Source organism: Penaeus monodon, chromosome 29 (genome assembly GCF_015228065.2).
Source record: "Penaeus monodon isolate SGIC_2016 chromosome 29, NSTDA_Pmon_1, whole genome shotgun sequence".
Taxonomy (NCBI): domain Eukaryota; kingdom Metazoa; phylum Arthropoda; class Malacostraca; order Decapoda; family Penaeidae; genus Penaeus; species Penaeus monodon.
In genome coordinates, this window is record NC_051414.1 from 3,333,562 (window position 1) to 3,333,871 (window position 310).

Below are 310 nucleotides of genomic sequence, written 5' to 3' on the forward strand. Positions count from 1 at the left end.
CCCAAGGGATAGGAACCAACAAGGGATGCACACACGCGTTAAGAACTCCTTAGAGGAACAGAGATGAGCTATTGGCTAGACAAGGATAACGGAATCGAGTTAAACGGTAGGCTTGAGAAACGCTTTATCGTGACTTTTTTTGAGGAATGCTTACATAACGACACGGGTTTCTGTAAGCTGGCAATTACGGTCGCCACTAGCAGCATTCGGTGACTGTGAACTTCGTTGAGACCGCTCTCAAATAGGCGAAACAGGTCCGGCCACATCTAAGAGGGAGGGACCGGGCGGGATTGGCTTTCGTGAATCTCGC

At 49.7% G+C, this 310-nt stretch overlaps 1 protein-coding gene and 1 long non-coding RNA gene across 2 annotated transcripts in view; both read left to right on the plus strand.

Moving 5' to 3' along the window:
- The window catches only part of LOC119591906 (ankyrin repeat and sterile alpha motif domain-containing protein 1B-like), a gene marked incomplete in the record, with an annotated part of 115,155 nt that overhangs the window by 73,318 nt on the left and 41,527 nt on the right, over nt 1–310 (plus strand).
- The window catches only part of LOC119591908, a 47,245-nt gene that overhangs the window by 45,290 nt on the left and 1,645 nt on the right, over nt 1–310 (plus strand). The gene's annotated exons all lie outside the window — the stretch shown is intronic.